The sequence below is a fragment of the Euleptes europaea genome, chromosome 9 (assembly GCF_029931775.1).
Source record: "Euleptes europaea isolate rEulEur1 chromosome 9, rEulEur1.hap1, whole genome shotgun sequence".
Taxonomy (NCBI): Eukaryota; Metazoa; Chordata; class Lepidosauria; order Squamata; family Sphaerodactylidae; genus Euleptes; species Euleptes europaea.
In genome coordinates, this window is record NC_079320.1 from 27,605,974 (window position 1) to 27,627,951 (window position 21,978).

The following is a 21,978-nucleotide window of genomic DNA, read 5'->3' on the forward strand; positions in this document are numbered from 1 at the left end:
GGCAGAGCTTTGTGTGCATTGCCTCGCACAGTTGCGTCTGTTCATGATCAGGGAGACAAGCAGCACAAGCAGCAGCTAGAAGGTAACTGAGAAAATGGGATCTTGGAGGCCACATCAAACAAGAGTGCCTGCTCTTGCACCCCCATACATTGGTAGGGTTGCCAGGTCCCTTTTCCCACCAGTGGGAGGTTTTTGGGGCAGAGCCTGAGCAGGGTGGGATTTAGGGAGGGGAGGGACTTCAATTCCATACAGTCCAATTGCCAAAGTGGCCATTTTCTCCAGGGGAACTGATCTCCAGGGGAACTGCCAAGCTCTCAGATTGATTGTGGGTTAGCTATTATAGGCAGTAAATTTGCGGCAAAATGATTGATAGATTGCTATTGATAAAGAGCTTGTGACATGTCTGGTTAGAAAAAAACAACCATAAACAAGAAAGGATGGGTTTGTTGTTGTTGTTGTTGTTGTTTTTGGTTTGGTTGGTTATTCATTTACCCTGTATAATTTTCACAGATGTTTTGTTTAGTTTTTTGCAGGGCAATCTGAAACTCAACAGGCTTAGATGGGTTTTGGGTTGCACTGCTCAGGTTACTGCCTTATTTGTACCCTTGAGCATTGTTTGTATGTGTTCTTCCACAGCCATGTGCAGTGGGGGTGGGTGGGATGTTTAATCAAGATTCTTCTTTATATGATCCAGTGGAAAGCACAGAGAACTATGTCAACATGTTCAAAAGACGTGGAAAGAATCTGCACTCAAGGCCTGAGAATGACTTGTATCCGGTACTGTGTACCACTGAAATGTCCCCACTTTGGATCAGTGCGCTAAAGCTGATTGCATATACTTTGAATAACTTGCCGATGTTGCGCATGACAAATATCCTATGTAAGTATCATTCACTTCCTTATAGTAAATTTGAGAAGATGCTCTTTAGAACACTGCTATGTGTTATGAACAACATGCTCCTATTTTGCCATGTTTATGTGTTTATGTGTCAGGAAGCAGTGCTATGCTACGGTTTTTTTTTTGTTTGTTTTTTTAGAGAATATGGAATGCAATAAGAATCTGTACAAAGTTGTGGTTTACACAGAAGTCACAACACAGTGCCCAGTTCCTTAAGTTTCTTCATAAGCACTTTGGGGGAACTATTGCTATTGCCCGTGTCTTTAAAACACAAGAGATTCTACACAAGAGATTCCCAATAACTCTGAGGTAGGCTAGACTGAGTAATAGTGACTGGCCCAAGTGGAGCTTCTGAGTAGAGTGTGGATTTCTGAAGGGGACCCCTGGGTTGGATCCCCCCAGCTTTTTCACTCAGTTGCACATGATTCCCTTTCTTAATCCAGCCCCCACATTCAACATGGCTTTTCTCAATACAGGTTCCAAGATACCCAGTTTAGTCTTTTTGGTCAAATCAATTCCTCCTCCCTTTTTCACTGACAGAAAATCTGTTGGGATTCAATCCTATATGTTTATATGGTTATATTTTACCTTGCTGATGGAAAGGGTTTTTTTATACCTTTCAATACATTTCTCAACCACCCCCCACAATTAAACATTATATTTGCATGTACATATTTGGTATGTTTTATTCATTTTCTGTCCCTTTGGTGTTGTTGTAGATTAATAAATTTGAATTATTCAAACATAAATAAATAAACATATTTGCCAGCAATCTTCTTCAAATGTGGTCTAGTAAGTAGTTTTTATGCTGCTTATGTCTAATGGCTCGTATTTCAATGGCTTGTGTTTGATCCTGTGGTTTTTAATTGTAAGCCACATTAAGCACAGCTATGAAGAGGTGGCATAGAAATATTCCAAATAAATTAATAAATATGACCAATTTGGCCAATTAAAAACATGTAAATTATAATGCAACGCACAAAAAAACATTTCTATATTCCATTGACATCAATAAGAGTTAAGCATGCCCCAAACTGTATTCTATATATTCAATGTGCATTTACAATTACAATGCATCTTATTTAGGATTTTTATTGTACATTTGCAATTATATTTTCATTGCACATTTGCAATTATGATGAATACCTGTTTCTTTATGTTTTAGATATTTCAGTTCTGCCAAGCAGGTCCAACAACCACATAAGGATTTAAGCCAGGATTCTTCGCTTTGGGCTTTATCGAAAACAAAAGTCTCCCTCTGATGGACAGGAGGCTGTCCTGCCCCTAAAGGGAAAAATAGCCACCCAGCTGTTTCATCTCTGAGCCTATGGGAGTGATGCTCCAGCATCCAATCACCCTTGAGAATGGGGTGGAACATTGGAGGGAAGCACAGCAGGAGTTAGTTCAGATCTGCCCCAAGGGGAGAGCAGTAATAGTTTGAGTCCCCCTCAGCAAAAGAGCAGACAGTTTGAAGGATAGCTGTGCCTGGTTACATGGCAGAGTGGTTAAACTCTACCTCTAGGAGAGGATGGAGCACCCGGTTGTTAGTCCTGTTTCTGGTGATGAGCAGACCTTGTACTATTTAGTCTAGGGTTGCCAGCTCCGGGTTGGGAAATACCTGGAGATTTTGGGGGTGGAGCCTGAGGAGGCGGGGTTTGGAGAAGGGAGGGACTTCAATGCCATAGAGTCCAATTGACAAAGTGGGCGTTTTCTCCAGGGGAACTGATCTCTGTCACTTGGAGATCAGTTGTAATAGCAGGAGCTCTCCAGACACAACCTGGAGGTTGGCAACCCTAATTTAGTCAGATTCTTGGGAAAAGGAGTGCTGGTGTAAGTGGAATCCTGTGTGTGTGAAAGAATCCAACCTGGGGGTTAGTCAGCAAAAGCTGTTTGTACCTGAAAGCATCAAAGATATTTTAAACCACACTCTGAAGCCATTACTACCTTAAAATTGTGTGCCTCAGCTGGCTTCTCCCTTGACTGTCTGGAGACCTGTGCTACTGATCTGGTCTTTAAAACCAACCTGTAAATAAATAAATCATCTTTGCTATTTGTGTACAGTTCTTCATCTGTGATCACCATGTTCATCTTGCTCACCACAAAACTTGCCTCATGGCAGCAAACCCAAAGCCTTTACACTTGCCAGTAGCAAAGAGAGACCTGGCAATCCTACTGGAGCTGCCACCAGGACAAACACAGCTCTGAAGCTCCACTCCACTCTCCACAGTTTCTGGACTCTGCCTAGGGTTTGCCATTTCCCTCTTCACCACCAGCAAGAGGTTTTGGGGTAGAGCCTGATGAAGGCGGGGTTTGGGGAGGGGAGTCCAGTTGCCAAAGCGGCCATTTTCTTCAGGTGAACTGATCTCTATCAGCTGGAGATCAGTTGTAATCGCAGGAGATTCCAGCTTGTACCTGGAGGTTGGCAACCCTAGCTCTGCCATAGCCACTGCCAGGCCCAGCATGGATCTGGGGCTTTGCTGCAGCTCCCAGGCTCTGCTGAAACTGTGGTTGCCAACCTCCAAGTGGTGGCTGGAGATCTTCTGCAATTACAACTGATCTTCAAGCGACAGAGATCAGTTCCCCTGGAAAGAATAGCCATTTTGGCAATTGGACTCTATGGCATTGAAGTCCCTCCCCTCTCCAAACCCTGCCCTTCTCAGGCACCGCCCCCCAAATCACTGTCACTTGGAGATAAGTTGTAATAGTGGGAAGTCTCCAGCCACCAATTGGAGGTTGGCATCCTTACTTTGGAATAGATATATAGATAACAAGGTAATGGTTTGGATCCAACCAGCTTTTCTGGTGGGGGGAAAAGGAAGGGGGGAGGGTATGCTGGGAGGACATGAGACATTTACTAAAGCCTTGTTAAAGGGGGGGCTGTAGTCAAGAGCATAATTGAGTGAAATTGAGCGGAAATGCTGGCTGGATCTGACTATCTGTGATACGCCAATTCAAAGTGTTACAACAGTGTGAAAATAACCCAGTACATCTACATCACACCGCTGTGGGCAGTGTATCTAGAAGTACCCAAAGTACATTGAACACACAGGACATTGGTCCACATGCATGTCACATGAAATGATGTTTTTTTGAAAGACAAAGAATTGTTTCTACAAACTGAGTATATGACAAAGCATTCTAGACTCAAAATTGCATGTTTCTGGAACATTGTGTGTCACAAATATACCAACAGTGTTCAAGATTTTTTGGTATGGGTCTTCTTTCTCTTTTTGTGTGAGCATGTGTATGTGTGTGTGTTTGGGTGTGTGAATCTCTCTCCCTGCTAACATTGTCTGGTTGTCTTATCTTGTGTCCGGTGGACACTCACAGCATAATCCTTGAAGTGCCAGCGAGGACATTTCCCCATTAATACAACACAGTTGTCAAGTTGGCAAAAAATAATAATAATCCATGGACATCTACCCCCCCACCCCCACAATTGCCTACAAAACTCTACAGAAATAAAATTATACTTTATTGTGCTGTATTATAGGGCACACAAAACCCATTTAATGCAAAAGCATTAAATTTTAAAATGGCTGGAGGCAGACAATAGTTTTTAAGAAGCACAGCAGTCTTTGGAGAGAGGCATTATTTTTCCCTGGTGGTATAAATTTCCATTGTACAATTGTCACTGTTCAAACAGGTGATGCAGGTTTTCCAAGCACTATAAAAAAAATCTTGCAAAATCTATTAAACTGAGATGACTGTGGGATGAGTGCATCTTTCTTATGCTTACTTCAGAAACCACCCCCCCTCTGGCTTGTGATATTTAATAATCCCTAAAAGTTGTGGCATGAGCCCATTTCCTATGTCCTACTAGATCTCTCTCTGATCTCCCCTACCAGGCAGGTTGTCCCTGTTGAAAACAATAGTTCTGTAATGGTCCATTATGAGACTTTTTCTGAAGAATGACTGTGCAAACAGCATACATGAAAGCTGAGTCAAACTATGGCCTTGTGGCGTGTGTTGAATCCAGTCTATGCTCCATAAAGAAAGACCACAGGTGGGTAGCACATTTCTATATTGTCCCAAAGGCAAACTGCAAGACAGAAAGGCAAAAAAAAAGTTTTTAAGATTAATCACTCTGTTTCCACTGTCAAAGCTCACTTTCTAGATGAGACCCATTTAGCAGCAGAGCACTTAGCACTGTGTATTTCATATCCCCAAATCACATTAATGCATGATTTAGGAAATAAACAGAAGTTAAAAATAAAATCCTTCTGGATCCTCTGTTGCTTTAAAATGTAAGGGGTTCTGTAATCCTTTAAACCAGTAAACACTAGCACAGAGACCGTTGTCACTAAATCAAAATCATCTTTGCAGAAAGGGGTGCACTGCACATTTGTTCTCCACTCATGCACATTTTCTCCACTCATGCCCACTTAGTGGGCCAGCAGCTTCATCTGCAGCGTAAATATGCATTGACTTTACTGGTAGCCTTATGTGGGCTTGTTATGAGGACCAGCAAGATAAAGCATATAAAAGCCTTTGCACATTTAAAAGTGCTGCATGAGTAAAGAAGCTTGGATAAGACCACGCATGTTATTAGATGTCTGTAGAAAAAAACTTTTGCTAGGGTTGCCACCCTCCAGGTACTAGCTGGAGATCTCCTGCTATTACAACTGATCTCCAGCCGATAGAGATAGGTTCCCCTGGATAAAATGGCCGCTTTGGCAATTGGACTCTATGGCATTGAAGTCCCTCCCCTCTCCAAACCCCACCCTCCTCAGGCTCTGCCCCAAAAAACCTCCCACTGGTGATGAAGAGGGGCCTGGCAACCCTACCATTTGCAGATGCTACCACACCCACCTCTATCTCTATTTAAATAACTATTTAAGGCCCTGGGAATTTCTCCTGTAAAGTCCCACCATGGAAATGACCTGTGCAAAAGCATTACCAAATGTATGCTTGAACAGTCATTTACAGCTGTTGTCATTATTCATTTATTTGCACCTGCGTCCTGAAGCAAACTAGTATTTTGTCCTTGGCTTTCATAAGACCAGGAATTCCCATGAAGTTTTGGCACATCTGTGCTGACACAGCTACTGTGAACGATCTCTGTGCTTTTCTTGATCACATTTGAATATTTCATAATTATGTCGCACCCTATGCTTCCTATATTTTATGGTCCATTGACCTTGCTGTTTATAACTATTTCCTTCACAACCTCGTATATACATAGTTGTTTACCAGTGATGGCAGGCTTTAGACCTCAGAAGGATCTGCTGAGAAAAGAAATGTCAGTCTTTAAGGTACCCATGGAACCCCTGCTTTTTTTTTTTTTTTTTTTTTTTGCTGCAACAGATTGTCTGCCCTTTTGAAAGCTCAGAGCTAGTTTCTTAGAATGCCAATTCTTAGATTTTATTTTGAACATCAGATCCAGTTTGAATTGCATGGAATCTCAGCAAGCAATGAAGAGACAGAACAGTTTATTTGTCATTGTACTCTTCCTTGATTTTTAAAAATTGTTTCCTGTTCTCCTGCAGGTTATTTTTTTTTAAATTCAAATAATGTATTTGTAATTTTTTTCCTGTAGCACCTCCATTTTAACAAGACACTAAAACGTCTGAAAAAGATGGCAGTGATGGATGACACAGAGGACATTTTCCCACCCTCCTTGCAAATCAGCTCCGACAATTTGGCTAGCATATAGTTCTTGCAGATGAGATATCAAGCTATTGAACTGATGACAGCGGCGGGCAAGAATTTAGAGACAGCAAGAAGCCTTCAGACGGACATTTCCCAGACAGACTGATAGCACCTTCGGCTTTTAAGTGACACCTCTTTTTAAAAATAGGTAGAGAAAAAAATTGTCCCGTTTCATAGTGTCAGGTGGGAAGTTAAACATGGTTCATCTTTATGACATGACAATCCTTCATCCATGTTCCCTAATTTAACAAGTGGTATATTTTGTAGCCCTGTATGAGGCAGACGATAAGGAAGTCTGTTTCTTCCTTGTTTTGTTAGCTGTACAAACAGGGGCTTGCAAGAATTATTCTCCTGCAGATGCTGTTTCTCTTTCTTTCTTAGGGCTGTTGTGATTTTTTATGTTCATTATAATTCTCTGCTTGAGAAATAGACATGTGGCAAAGCCCTGATTGAAAACAGCGTATTTGGAATAAGCAAAATGATGATGAAGGGAGTAATGAAAATAATTGTCCTATTTCTATTCTAGATTCTTAGACAGTAAAGCATCATAGGATTGTTATTAAAATGTAGTGACATTGTCTGTATAAAGGCATGCCATAGGGATTTATCCAGTAATCTTCAGATTTAGAGTATGCCTCCTAAAGAGCTATGAATCTATGCACATAGTAAGCATAATTCATGATCTTACAGTTGCCTTGCAGCCTAGTTTTGCTTTACAGGAATACAAGCAGGGACCCAGAAGACCTGTGGTAGGGGAGCCCACCTTGCCTCTCCTTGCCCACTGGGCCTGTCAGTTGCCAGGCAGCCTGCCCACTAGCTGTTCCCTGTCCCCTCCAGCAGATTTAGGGTATGGGGTGCCCATCAGGAGACCTGCTGGAAATTTGACTGGCATGAAGCCAGGGGACTGGCAGGTTGGCAGGAGCAAACCTCTGGGTGCACAGCCTCCCTGTGCCCAGGCAAAACACCAGAAGCCCCAGCAGAGGATCTGTCAAGGCTGGGGACAGCCAAGCCCCAACCTTGGTGGTTGGACTGCTCCTCTGACCTGTGTGACAGTCTAGACATTTGGCCAAGAGCTCCATCATTGGTAGGGTTGCCTGCTCTGGGTTGGGAAATTCCTGGAGATTTTGGGGTAGAGTCTGAGTAGGGTGGGGCTTGGGGAGGGACTTCAATGCCATAGAGTCCAATTGCCAAAGTGGCCATTTTCTCCAGGTGAACTAGTCTCTATTGGCTGGAGATCATTTTTATTGCGGGAGACCTCCAGCTTCTACCTGAAGGCTGGCAACCTTAATCATTGGTCAGCACTCATGGTGGCTCACTAGGCCTGCTTCCACTGCTGCCTGCTCTGGCAAGCAGCCAAAGTGAGTGGGTGGAGCCAGGTGCCTACTGAGGGCAGACTGGTGGTGAACATGCAGGAGTTATATGCTGCTCCTAGGAGGGCATCTGGTGGGGGGGGCAGCCAAGCCAACACAATCTGCAGCTTCTAAGCTTTCACATCACAAGTACAAAGCTACAGGCTGATCAATGTCCAGGCAAGCCTGGCAGAAGTTGCCCAGGCAGCACTCATCTTGTCCCAAGGAGCCCTATCTACCTTCCTGCTTCCCGACCACTCTGCCTGCCCCCCCTTCCCCCTGCAACTCTGGCCATCCATCTGTCCAACCACCTACTGTTCTGTGGGGAGTGAGGGCAATGACCTTCTCAGCAGCAGCTATACCTACTTCAACTTCTTACATATACTCAGAGGAGGGTAGATACTGCTGGCCACCAAAGGTCAGATGACATTCCTCTGTTTGGGGGAATATTTAATACCCCCTTCATTTTAAAAAGTATTCAGATTTTTCTGCAAACCTGTGTTACATCTAGTTTTCTGTCACCATAGCTCCAATCTGCAGATTTAAGTATCAGCAGATGGGGACATACTGACTTTTAGATATGCTGCTATGGCAGAATATTGTTCAGTGCAGTTTATTTTGATATAAGATCAGCTCGATGGCAGAACCCCAAACTACACTACTCATAAGCACTACTGTACCAGGATCAGCAGTTGTAACCCCCGAGTCAGCATTTTAAAACCATGCAGTGTTATTACATGTGAGTAGAGAAACCTTGATGGAGCACAATGATCAATAGGTACATAGCTCACCAGTCTCTTTTCCAAATGACAAAAGATTGCAAAGTATTAGCTGCCGGTGACATCCTACCAGTTTTGTCGCTTAGCCGAACTTCTTCCATTTCCATCTGCCTGGACTTTGATTCTGTTTATTCCTAGCTGTGGCAGCCAACTGTTTAAGTTAAAGCAAAACTGTAAGCATTTTGTCCTGCCCAAGAGGAGTTGCTGGATCTGTAAGTGTCTATAGACAGTTTTCTTCTTATCTCTGGTTCTTCTCTGTCAGTTTGGCAAACTAATGTTTAGATTATTTCCAGAGAGGCAACAGCCTTCTTTGCAGTGACTGGAAAATGTCAAAGGGTCATCTGAGTGTGAATCCACTATTGGAGCCTAGGAATGTACTATGTTTTTTTAAAAAAAGTTGGACTGCAGTTGCAGCCTATGAAAAATTAAGGTGTCATTGAACAAGCCTTTTAACAATGTTTGGGTAGAGAGTTGACCTCGGGGGCTTTAGGCTCCCCCATTTAACTTCGAGCTACAACACTGGAGACAAACAATAGCATACTTTAGAAGCCAGACTGTGCTTCAGTCCCCTCTGGAATGGCAAAACTCTGAACTTTCCTAACAAAACAAACGGCCAGGATCTCATCTGAAATTAAATTGGGTTTTTTTTCTGCCTTAAAGGTCCAGCCAAGACATTTCACTACAGTGGTTGTTGTAGGCATTGATAAAGGGGCATTGTGAACGTGTGTCTTGAAATGCCCTCAACAATTTTGTGCAAGTTCTAGACTACTGACCCAGCGATTAAACATGTTCCCTTTACTGAAAGTGTTCCCAAATGGACATAGATCACGACAGAAGCCATGTTAGTCTGTCTGTAGCAGTAGAAAAGAGCAAGAGTCCAGTAGCGCCTAACACAATTTCTGGCAGAAGTGAGTCACAGCTCACTTCTTCAGAAAGCTCATACCCTGCCAGGGCTGTGCATATTGGGTTTACCAAACTGAACATAAACACAAAAAAGGCCTTTTTGGCTTCTTTCAGGTTTAATTTCAGCCAAATATTAAAACTGGGAATCAAGCCTGAGACGGAGAGCCAAACGCCAAAAAAGCTGGAGAGGTATTCGGCTTTTGGTGGGGGGGGGCTTCAGTTTTCCCCAGGCTTCTCCCTATGGGAATTCTTTATGAGCTCGGTGGGGCGGATGTTGAGGTAGAGTCACCATAATTTCAGGTAGCTACAAGGGGCTCTCCTTGCATGAACCCCAAAGTTTGGTAATGTTTGGGGCAGGGGGTCTAATTTTATGAACCGCCAAAGGGGTCACCCCTCCTCCATAGAAAAGCATTGTAACCTTGGACCCCACTGTCCCAAATTTTACCAAACTTCGGGGTTCATGCAAGGAGAGTCCCTTGCAGCTACCCTGAAAATTTGGTGACTCTACCTGGAAAAATATTCCCCGGAGCTTCTATAGAAATTCCATATATACTATAATGGACGCAAATTTTTTGGGGAAACCCGGAAAAAAAGCCAAAATACCCATTTACTGGTATGGATATTCTCCTTATTTCAGGTCCCCCCCCCCCACCACCAAAAAAAATTGGAGGGTTATAAGGACTGAAACAAATCTTGCCACTGACAATGTAGCCTTGGGGTCCCTATCACTTAGTAAAAAAGGCATTATGTCAGTCACAGAGGCATTGGATTTGTATGTTAAAAGGGGTGAAATACAGTGCAAAAATGAAATATCATGGATCATTGTGAAGACACTACTGTGTATTTAACATAACATTTTGCACTCAAAACACCTGGGATGGGCATTTTACTCTGAGGTCACCATGCATTCATGACTGTTGCCATGGACTAAAAGTGCTGCATGCTGCGTGTGACAGGTGTCCGTCACCACAGAATCCAAATGGATAGCCAATATGGACTGATCCATCCCAGAAAGCAGAAAGTGGCAAACTGGCGTGACTGAATAGCTCAAATGCCTTCTTCTGCAGGAATTTCCGATTACCTTGAATATAACCTTAAGATTGGGACAGGTGAGCAAAAATTAGTTGAAAGCTTATTGGTGGATGGCCTTGCTTTTGTGCAGGCAGGTAGATGATCTGTGATCCCTTTGTGATCATAAATGTTACAGTCATGTCGGAAGAACTTGAATGTCACTGTTGGACCCTGAGATTACACATCTGGGAGATTTCAGTGACAGAACATTGCCAAATTATTTATTTTGTTATTAAAAACAACAACAAGATAACTACATATTCACATAATTGTAATAAGATTTCAATTTTCTTTCCAACTCTCCCATTGGTCTCAGAGGAAACCTTTTCTTGAGGGTGTAGGTATTCCACATAGCCACATCACTGGAGCACGGTGGCTATTGCCTTTTAACATTTACTGTCTTGTGTATTCTGTCCGCCATAAAGACCAGTAAAATCACATGGCCTCTTGTCCAGGGGACTTCAAGTTTGCCAAAGGAGGTGCGGAGGACAAGGACTTAATAAAGGAGTTGTACAGCTAGCACATGGGCAGGAGACGGGGGCAAGCAGACGGCCATGGAAATCATGGGACAGGTATGAGGAGGGAACTGGGAGAAAAGAAGGAGATAGCATTGCTCAGCGTTAATGTTTTAGCTATGGCAGCATCCCAGTTGTCTGCTCACTGGGGGTAGGTGTTGGTTCCCTTGGGCAAGCAGACAAACACGCCCCCCCCCCCAAGTCTCACCTTTCCTGCTGCTTGCACTGTTGCCCCACAGCAGCTAGAAAGCCCTACTGGGTTTTTAAAAGGTAGTCTAATATGGGGCCTTTGTAGCAAATCAGTCCCAGGTTCAAATCTTGCTAGGTGGCCCTGGGCAAGCATATCTCTTTCTGTCTCAACCTCCTGCCTCTGGCAACATGGAAGCAACACCGAATGACATCAGAGTAAGATTTCTGAGAGAATATCTGTAAAGCACCATGTCAGTGCTAAAGTGATTCTTAGTTTTGTGCTTATTTCCTTGGTCGTTTAGATATAATGCGGCCTCTTAGGCTGTATTTGCTCACCCTCTGACAGGCACCAATGGTTGCAGGGGTGGGAGAAGGATGATAATGGGGGGGGGGCAGCTGCCTTCAAAGTTAACTTGCAACCTTAAGCTGACTACCAGGAAGTCATGCACAGAAGCAAGGCTGCCTCCCTTCTGTGGAACAAAAAGGAACAAAACCTGCTGAGGGAAAATCTGCATGGCTTCTGCAAAGGGAAGTCACAATGAGTAATTAAGATGTGAAATTCACTGCCAGATGATTTAATGGTCAAAGGCATAGATGACTTTAAAAGGGAATTATACAGATACATGGGGGAGAGGTCTATCAGTGGCTACTAGCCCTGGTGACTAAAGGGAACCTCCATGTTGAGAGGCAGTCAGCCTCTGAATGCCAGCCAGTGCCAGAAGGCAACATCAGGGGAAGGCCTCGGATCCTGTGTCCTGTTGTTGGGCCTCGGGAGGAACTGGTTGGCCACTGTGTGAGACAGGATGCTGGACTAGATGGACCACTGGTCTGATCCAGCAGGTCTCTTCCTATGTTTTTATGTTGCAGCATTACAAAATTGCAACATCACTAAGGCCATTTATGCAGGGTCAGTTTTGATGCTCGCTCAAATGTCCCGACACAAAAGGAGAAATTCCACCCAAACACACACATGCCTGTTCCTTTGTTCCTTCCATTAGCCAACCGCTGTTTGCATAGCTAACGTGCAGCTCTTATTTTGCATGCTTCCTTGAGAGGATTCTTCGGTGCGGGGGTGGAGCAAACACAAAAGGTTGTGATAAAAGGTCTCTTAAGAAATGCAAAGGAGGTATGCACCGGCTTTCTGGTCACTTCCTGAATGACGGTTCAGCGTGAAAAACTAAAAAAAAAATATGAGGGCACTTCAGCCTGGAACGCACTGCTAATTACCAAGCATAAATGGCCTAAGAGTAACATTTCTCCCTTAAAACAGCAAGCATTTAATTCTCATTTCTTATTTGTACAATATACAGTGCTGTATTTGTACAATGCAGGAATGATGCAAAGATTTATATTTTATTAAACGAGCAAAAATTGTGATATGTATCTTGCAAGGTCAAATGATCAGTTTTTAAAATATTGGTGGAAAAAATGGAACAATTCCACTGATTTCCAGTCATGTAACTGTGAAGCAACATCTGTTTAGAAAACCTGAAAATCCATCTACTATATAACTACATTTTGAAGAGAATTTCAAAGTAATCTCCGTTATGCTTTAATGTACATAGTTAGTTAATTAGATTGGAGGCTCATTATACAAGGAGAAGGGATCAATTTCCCCTCTAAGCTACATCCTCTGAGCTTGTTGATGCTGGTGAAGTAAGCACATTTTCCAAAAAGAAAATCCACAGGCAAGTAAACATCATGCAAAACCAAGGTCACACAAGGCAAGAACTATGCTTCTCATTTGACCACTATTTATTTTTATCAGTGTATTCTGAAACCCAAACTGATTTCTCTAATGGGAAAACAGTGGAGGAGATTGCAGGTACAAAATTGCTCGCCCGGTTGGAGACTATGGTCAAAAACTGCCCTGTTAATAATGGGTCTTGTATCTCAGTGGGATGCCCAAGGAAGTGGATTAGAGTTGTACTAAACATCCCTGGAGATCAACAACAGGAAACAACCTTCCATGAAGCTGCCAGTGGCTTAGCATAAAGCCCTCAAATGCACTTCAGGCAAGAATTGCTCCTAATAAATATTCCAATATTGAATCTGAGGGAGTCTAGGTTGGGTTGGCAAGACTGCCGACACATGTAGCCATCGTCCCTGGGGTCTGGCACCAGCACAGCTTCCGTCTAAAGAAAGCAAACAGTAGTGGGGCTCAAGAACAGCTTTAAACCTGGATTTAATTTCTCACAAATGAAAGAAATGTGTCCTCTCAAAAGGCCCCTGCTTTTTCTGCAGTTACACAAGGGGTAAAAATCTGATTGTTCCTCCATTAGCCAGGAGATTTACATGGTCAGAATAAAAGGGAAACAATGTTCCTCTTTCAAGGTGAGGTGGGGGAAAGAATATCTCAAGGTATGAACTCCCTAATGACCCATTCAAAGTGAAAAGAATATTTATGATCAGCCACAATGACAGTCTTTAGCTTTACAGGAATGTACAGCACAATAGAACCAAACAAATGGACCAAAAAATGGATCTTTCCCATGGTGCCTAGTCTAATTTTATTGGCATTTGTGTTTTTTAGAATCCAGCACAAGTTCACAGTACAAAGCTATCCTTTTGCTTTCTGTGTCAAAAAAAGAACAAAGGGTTTCCTGCAACACACAAAGGACTGGGAAGGTGAAATAAAAAACAGGGTGATGTGCTGTTGAAAAAATATCATTATTGCCATAAATGTAGGGCAGCCTCATTTTTAAGTGTTGTAGCCAAAAAATATGTTCCTAGCCTCAGCAGTTAAATGTCAATGCAAAACATAAATCAGAAAAAAAAAACATTTATACATCGCATGGATCATGCCAAGATTTTAGGTGATTTGTGCGCGTGTGTGTAAAGTGCCTTCAAGTCACAGCTGACTTATGGTGACCCCATAGGGTTTTCAAGGCAAGAGACATTCAAAGGTGGTTTGCCATTGCCTTCCTCTGCGTGGGCTGAGCAAGTTCTGAGAGACCCAAGCTCACCCAGCACGCATCATGTGGAAGAGTGAGGAATCAAATCCAGTTCTCCAGATTAGAGCCTGCCTCTCTTAACCACTACACCATGATGGCTCTCAGAACAGTATAGGGATATTTTAATAAACAGTTATGTAATATATAGGCATGACCTAGACAAAATTAAATATGTTGAAGAAAAGAAGAAGAAGAAGAGTTGGTTTTTATATGTCAACTTTCTCTACCACTTAAGGAAGAATCATACCAGCTTACAGTCACCTTCCCTTCCCCTCCCCACAACAGACACCCTGTGAGGTAGGTGAGGCTGAGAGAGCGTGACTAGCCCAAGGTCACCCAGGTGGCATCATGTGGAGGAGTGGGGAAACAAATCCAGTTCACCAGATTAGCCTCCGCCATTCATGTGGAGGAGTGGGGAATCAAACCTGGTTCTCCAGATCAGTGTCCTTGCTCCAAACCACTGCTCTTAACCATTACACCACACTTGTTTTGCACTTATGTTAACTCAGAATTTCCCAAATGAGGCCTGACTGCTTGGTAGCCATAGCAGCAGTGGCCCATGATGTGTGATGCAGCATATGGCCCATGATGCCATATAGCTAGATTGGAGAGTCGCTAAGGTGAGACGTGGGATGGAGCCCGCTAAGCTGAAAGCACCACTTCTCTTATCATATGCCTCAAAAGGTCAGAGGTATTATAAGTCTCTCTTTCACAGTTCCTCAGATCTCCCAGGCACCTCACACAAAGCAAGAGTTCATGATCTCCACAAGAATGTTCTGCAGCATATGGAGGAAAGTGTGAGAAGGGAGAATCAGGAACTCCCGAGGAAGGTTAGGCTCTCGTTGATAAAGGCCCCTAGGACATACTGTCAGTTTGCCCATTTGCAACATTCCACTTTTCAGAGATTTCAGTTGCAACCTCTTGCACAGAATATCCCCCAACCTGTAGCCAGATTTCTTGGGGCACAAGGAGTGTGTATAGAATGGGACGAAAGTGCAATTGCCTTGGAAACATTAGCCTGGTAAGTGCTGTTGTAGTGAATATAAATCTTCAGGGAGATGATGAATTTATAGAGGTAGGGTTGCCAGGTCCCTCTTTACAACCGGCGGGAGGTTTTTGGGGCAGAGCCTGAGGAGGGCGGGGAGGAACTTCAGTGCCATAGAGTCCAATTGCCAAAGCGGCCCCAGGGGAACTGATCTCTATTGGCAGGTGATCAGTTGTAATAGCAGGAGATCTCCAGCTAGTACCTGGTGGTTGACAACCCCACATAGAGAGCCTGAACTTCTGAAAGTAAAGTTGGTTTTAAAAGATGACTTGGAGTTCCTGGGTATAAGATTATGTCCCCAATGAGAAATTATAAAAAGTGATAAAACCATCAGTATCTGCATCCATATTCTCATTTTATTGTTTCAGTGTAAACATGAAAACAGCTGATGTGCTGACATCATTATTTGGGTTATATCTAGCTATGGCACTGACTGTGCAATTTGCCCCCCATGCGGGGTCAATGCAACATATGTGTGTACTGCGGGGGAGGGGGGAGATGTCTGCACACCCACTTCACAATTGGCATTAGTAGTTCAAAGCAGAAGTTCAAAAAAAAAAAAACCCACCCTGCCAACCAGTCACACCCTAAATAATCACACCCTAAATAACTAACCTCTGAACACTTCACCAATAATCATCACTTAGGCTGAGAGGGTAAATTTGGAAAACTAACCCCTGACAGGAATCCTATGAAAGAACATATCTCCAATGGAACAATGTCATATGGGAGGATTACAGATTTAATGGAGTTGAGTCTCGCGCACATAAAACAGATGCATTTGTCAATCAGGCTGGAAAAGAAGGGAGCGTGTTCTGTACTAATACGTTTCACTTGGAAATTTCCATGTAAATGGTACAGTAACAACTTCTGCCAGATAAACAAGGCTCCCCTTGCTGTTGAAAAAACATAGTAACTGCACCAATATGCATGACATTAAGCAAGCGTGACAGTCAGAGATTTGCAAACTAGACATCATCTTGTTATCTGGCAGTATCTGACGTCCTTGAGGCAAGCGCTCTCTAAAAGTAGCACCCTCGTGCCTTTGTAAGACTTCTGCTTCCAATTTGTGCTCCTTGTATGCATGTTTGAGTCTTCCATGTTTGTAAAACTTATCCAAAAAACAAGTTGGAAAGAGATGCCCCTAATAGGTTGGATCTCATTAGCTTTTCTGTCAGTGAAAATGGGAGGGTGGGACAACCAAAAAAGGTTATGCTAGGGATCATGGGACCTGAATGTCCAAAAGCCACGTAGAGCAGTGGATGCAGTAAATAATCAAAATTTGAGGAGAATGAGATTAAGTGAAAAAGCTCACTAGATCCAACCCAATAATGGGGTGCTTTACCAGCATTGGTCACTCAGCTTTGGGTCCTTCATCCCCAGCAACCAAACCCTCCAGCTTTGTCTCCACATATACTCTAGCAATATTACAGGGCCTGATAATATCAGCCATCACCATCTCATCTACTAGCTCATCCTCCAAATGTGATATATGCCACCATGTGTCAGCAACACCTTTCTGCTGTCTACGCTGGACAAACAGGACAACCTCTATACAAAAGAATAAATGGGCACGTACTTGACATTAAAAACCACAATGTTCAGAAACCTGTGGGGAACTATTTTAACCATTTTAATACTGATCCCCTTCAAAAGAACATCACAGGTAGGATCAAACTCAAAAGTGCTGAATCAGAATTCTTTCATGAATTCAAAGCATTTAGCTCCCACCTGGGCTGAACAGGCTCCAAATTAACTTAATTTATCCAGTAATGAAGTATACCTATATCAATTCTCATATTAATATTGCAAAATTGGAAATAAACTTTACCATCTCTGATACCTACAATGCCCTCCATTTTAATGGAAGAAGGTTTAAAACCCTCACAGGCAACTCTTTGGGATGCATCGTGGTGTGCGGAGGTGCCTCCTCTAATCTTGTAATTTATTTATATCGGTGAACCAACCCGACAAATTCAGCCCTGACACGTTTCATAGTGTGAACCTCCCAATCTGCCCTAATCCCCAGATTAGATATTGAAGTGCGGCTTCAATTGTGCAGCATTATCGCGTCCTATCGCCAGGCCTTCGTTCAAACTGGAGCGTTTATTGACAATACTTTCAAAGCGGTTGCTAAGTTGTGAGCACTCGGCCTTATCTGCTCCAGCTTTTACGGCGTCACTTAGGTAGACTTTTGCACAGGGATTCCTACGCTGATATCACCAACCAAACTGTTGGTGTGTATTCAACCTTTTTCTTCTTCTTCTTCTTCTTTTTTCTTTTTTTGGTGCATTGTACTTTTTTTTCTGGCCATGACCTCACAAGCTGATTTCTCTCCCCCTTCTTCCACTTATCTTTATTTCAATAGTTGCTTATTGAAATAAGCCCAAATCAATCATTCTGGGTTTTTTTTCCTTATTCTGATTTTAACTCTCTCCCCCACACGCTTTGGTTAGTGTTCTAATGTTACCTAAAATTGTGTAATGCATGTGGAATAGGTTAAACAATATGCTTTCTTGGACAAGTCAAGTGTTGGTTTTCAGACATAGCTGGTCCCATAATACACATTGATATTCACAGCAATCATCACCGTCATTACGTTTTATGGCAATTCCAGATGGGTAGCAAAACAATACAGCACCTTAGAAACTAACTTTGGGGGTTACCGCACTTGTATTCCCAGCGATGTATTAAGATATTGTCAAAGGCTTTATTAAGAGTTTGAAAATGTATTAAGAGTTTGAAAATGTTATAAAAAATACTGTTTGCACTTTGTTTGGCCCCTTTAGCTGTGAAGATGTCTTCCAACCATTTATTAGCCGTGGTATCTAAAAACCCTTTTAAAGCAATGTTTTTTATAACATTTTCAAACTCTTAATCCATCGCTGGGAATACAAAGTGCGGTAACCCCCACTGATTCTAGCATAAGCTTCTATGAGTCAGAGCTCACTTAATCATCCTGCTTTGGATTTCACATGTTGTCTATCTAGCAGCATTTGGGAGTATCTCACACTCACTTTGAGTAAACGATTCGATCGGAGCTCACTTTGAATCAGACTTTCTTTGCAACACCCCCTCACGCACCTGTCTGTTCTATATATAAATCAGTCTGATGGTTTACACTCCAGTGCATCTGATGAAGTGAGCTCATGAAACCTTATGCTGGAATAAAACTTTGTGATGCCACTGGGTTCATTTTCTATGCCACGAAAGTCATATTTAGAGAACCCAAACGAAAAGTATTTAAGTCCATTACATTTCAGTAGGAGATAACTTAAGCATAATCTTAAAGCAGCAATCCTAAACACTCTTACTAGGGAGTGAATTCCACTAAAATCAATGGGGTTTACTTCTTGCACTGTAATTCTCCAATTAAACTCAATGAGACAACTCTGGCCCATTTGAGCCCCATGTAATTGTATACACAACCTAAAAGCAGATTGTCTGGCCATTCCAATCAGAAGACATAGAAAACATAAAATTAATTGAATTATAGTTTGGTAACTCTTGTCCACAGATTAATGTGGGGCTCAGATTTCATGAACGTCTTCAGCAGCAGTTTAGCAAATATAAACATGCAGCAAAGGGAAGCATACTAACACAATGTACCCTGCTTTCCAATTCCAGCTCCTTTTGGGTCTTATAGAACCCTTAAGGCCTAAGACCCATTCTACAGAGCACGGCAGATATTTCTTACAATGCAACCACAACCTTCAAATGGGGTTATCACAAATACACTTTAGCTCCTTTGACTTAATACGGATTACATATGCAATGCAGACAATATGAACAAAGGCTGAAGCAGCAGATATATCTGTCAATCATGAAATCGTGCTCAGGATTTATTCATGGCTGCTGGTCACAGATGGAAAGGGGTAGCTGACAAATTCTCTCCTTTTCTGCCAGCTCTGGATAAAGGCTCCTTTAACTGCTTGGATCACTCTGATACAAGAAAAATCTAACTTGCTGTACTTGTTATGCTGCATGCTCAAGTGGAATTGATTCGAGCTGCTTTCTTCATGCTATTTTCCCTGAAGTCAGTGTGAATGCTTTTGCAAGGAAGGGGAAATGAGATCAAGAGCCTTTGCTGCATTGTGACCACATTTAGAGATCAAGCCTAAGCAGATCAAGTCTACTCAGAATCCATTCAATGAGGCTGACTCCTAGGAAAGTATTCTTAGGATAACACTGACTGTTAACTACATGTAACAGCATTTCTCCTCATTCACACTGGTGCAGTTAGGTAATTTTTGATCCTGGACTTAATGGTTTTGCGGGGGCTCCTCCCTTATGTGACAATGCATACTTCAAAAGCCAATCTACAGCCTGCTTTTGGGAGACCCCTGCTGAGCCTGTGAGCCATGACCTTGGACGGATCCCCAGTCCAGCCCTGATAGCACCTCCTTTGGAGTGGAGAACCTGACTTTTTTTTTTTAGTTTAAAGGACTGTAGACACTATTGTTTATATTGATGGGATGATGATGATGATGATGATGATGACGATGACGACGACAACGACGATGTCAACAACGATGATTTGGGAGGGGCTGTAGCTCAGTGGCAGAGCATCTGTTTGGCATGCAGAAGGTCCCAGGTTCAATCCCTGGCATCTCCAGTTAAAGGAACCAGGCAAGTAGGTGATGTGAAAGACCTCCGCCTGAGACCCTGGAGAGCCACTGCAGGTTTGAGTAGACAATACTGACTTTGATGAACCAAGGGTCTGATTCAGAATAAGGCAGCTTCATGTGTTCATGTGATGATGATGATGATGATGATGATGGAGAAGAAGGGCTGGATCCAAAGGTGCCCGTCTGTATGCAGAAGGAGTTTACCACTCAAAAAATCTTGTTTTATACTTCAGGCTAGAGCACTGCATGAGAAAAATGAAATTAAATCCAAAGAGGCTTTTTTCTACTTGTGAAAGTTATACTCACACAAACCTTTTGCATAAGCCAGAAGAATGAAAGCTGCTATAGAATTTAGTTATTATCACACGGTATGGACTCTGGCACAAACTCACATGCATGTTTTTGCAGAACACCATCAGCAGATATTTTCTTTCTGTTAACAATTCTTAGAATCCGTCTTCATCATGGAGCATCTCCCAATCAACCCCCAACATTGCTGGATTCTACTTCTTCAACACAGCATAAGAGCTATTTAGTTCAGTGCTTCTTAATATTGAAGCCATGCCAGTGTAGATAGTTCAAAATTCCCTGAAGTTCTGACACACCCTTTGCAGGTAGACCCAATGGTAAATCTGCACCACCAAGAAATAAGAATCAGTTATGATGTGCATGTTGTCTAGCATAGCTAGTCTATACACATCCACAGGAGATCCACATCAACACTACAAAATCATGATGGTGACACACATTTTTCTCTGAAGTGTGGATCAAGGCAAAAATGCTTTGTGGGCTGTATTTGGCCAGTGAAAAATAAATTGGCTGCCTTTCAGTTGACTATAATTTATTAAGATTAAACGCATTTTAAAATTATTTGCTACAAATGAAACATTTTTGAATTTCTCAAGATAAAATTAAATACGGACAAGAAAAGGTGCACAGGGAACTTGAAACTGCACTTCTGAAAAAGATCTCACTGTATTTCCACGTTCATATTCTTTACATTCCAAGAGCTGTTCTTTATAACAAACCACAATTAATGCAGAAAAAAAAATGAGTTGCCTTACATTTTAAACAGAAGGTTTCAGACAAATGATGCTGAGGTGCAGTTTACATCATGGCAAAAGTCATGGATGTTGTCCAATGGCAAAACTCCATATTTTTGATGGATGATAATGGAATGCAGATGGAGCGACCTCTCTGTGAATGGAGATAATTTATAATTCGTTCTTTTGCTAAAAAAAAAAAAAAGTTTAAATAATTTTTGGCCTTTGAAATAAGGCTCTTCAAACTGTGCAAGCTGAGGCAATGTACCAGTGTCTGAGGCGAAGGAAAGAGGAAACAGCGAGTCCTTTCTTCAGGACAGACAAACGTGGAACCCTCTCAAGCATGGTCTGAGTTCAGAGGGTTTCGGCAACAATTTTTGTCAAAGTATTATATTCAGAATCAACTATCTAACTCCTCAGCATTTCTTATTTATTGATAATAAATAGACATGACCGCTACTGACATAAAACAGCAATGTGAGGGAGAGATTAAGCAGTGCATTTCGTGAAGTCAACATTATAAATCAAAGATGGGAGACTCTTGTTATGTAACATCCCACAAGCTGAAGTACTCCTCACTTTTTAACTTAAAAGAGGGTAAGTAGCTTTTTCATCACTTTTGAACTCTCACATTTTGGCTAGGAACTGTGGCATTATTCAAAGTAATTTGTAATTTTTTAGTCAATTTATGTGCTTTGGTTAACAAGATCATATACATTTAGTAGTGGGAATCTACAAAGTATCACTCACGTTTTTTCTCAAGTAGTCCCAGGGAATTCAACAGATTTGCTTTGTAGTAACTGAGTTGTATATTGTATCTGAGACCAAACATTCCAAGAAGATATATTTCAGGATTGTTGGACATCCTGTTTCAGAAACTTGTAAGATTTAATGCAGCAAGAAAAACCATTTAAATGCCTATCATTTTTGCTCCCATAGTTAATATATTTTT